This window comes from Arachis duranensis, chromosome 4 (assembly GCF_000817695.3).
Source record: "Arachis duranensis cultivar V14167 chromosome 4, aradu.V14167.gnm2.J7QH, whole genome shotgun sequence".
Lineage (NCBI taxonomy): Eukaryota > Viridiplantae > Streptophyta > Magnoliopsida > Fabales > Fabaceae > Arachis > Arachis duranensis.
In genome coordinates, this window is record NC_029775.3 from 73533698 (window position 1) to 73534684 (window position 987).

The window sequence follows — 987 nt, forward strand, 5'->3', positions numbered from 1 at the left end:
TCCTTCCATGAGAAATTTGGATGATTTCTCCATGATGAATTATAGGTGTTTCCATAAGGTTCACCCATGTAATTAACCTCTACCATTGCAGGGTTCCCAGGATCATAAGCTTCTTCAGAAGCTACTTCTCTAGTACTGTTGGATGCATGTTGCAATCCATTCAGATTTTGAAAGATTATGTTGACCTATTGAGTCAACATTTTGTTCTGAGCCAATATGGCATTCAGAGCATCAATTTCAAGAACTCCTTTCTTGGATAAGATATTTTTATCTTATCTTATCTTTTGGGAGTTTTATCCCTATCTTTGCGGAACCGCCTTTCCTAGGCCTTTTCGGCCTTTAGGTTTTGGGCTTCGTTCCTTTTGATGGGCCTTCTTTAGCTAATTTGTCCGAGGTCCGACCTCAGGCGTGGGCCTTGGGACGAGGTCGGACCTTCTATGAACTTCCCGAGTTTGGGAGCTCGGTCAGGGTATGAACATGGTCCATTCTGAAAACATGTCAGATGGACATCTTTTGGTCAACTGCTTGTATCTTTCCCAAGCTTCATAGAGGGATTCACCATCTTTTTGTTTGAAGGTTTGAACATCCACTCTCAGCTTGCTCAGCTTTTGAGGAGGAAAGAATTTATCCAAGAAGGCAGTGACCAGCTTTATCCCAGGAGTCCAGGCTATCCTTAGGTTGTGAATCCAACCATATTCTAGCTCTGTCTCTTACAGCAAAAGGGAAAAGCATGAGTCTGTAGACTTCAGGATCAACTACATTCGTCTTTACAGTCTCACAGATCTGCAAGAACTCAGTTAAGAACTGATAAGGATTTTCAGATGGAAGTCCATAAAACTTGCAATTTTGTTGCATTAATGCAACTAGTTGAGGCTTAAGCTCAAAGTTATTGGCTCCAATGGCAGGAATGGAGATGCTTCTTCCATAAAATTTGGATGTTGGCTTTGTGAAGTCACCAAGCATTCTCCTTGCATTATTATTATTATT

At 41.2% G+C, this 987-nt stretch overlaps 1 non-coding gene across 1 annotated transcript; it reads left to right on the forward strand.

Moving 5' to 3' along the window:
• Positions 1-495: 495 nt before the first annotated feature.
• LOC127747181 (small nucleolar RNA R71) lies at positions 496-599 on the forward strand. The gene has a single exon (XR_008008985.1). It is a non-coding gene; the product is annotated as a small nucleolar RNA R71 (small nucleolar RNA).
• The last annotated feature ends 388 nt before the right edge of the window (positions 600-987 follow it).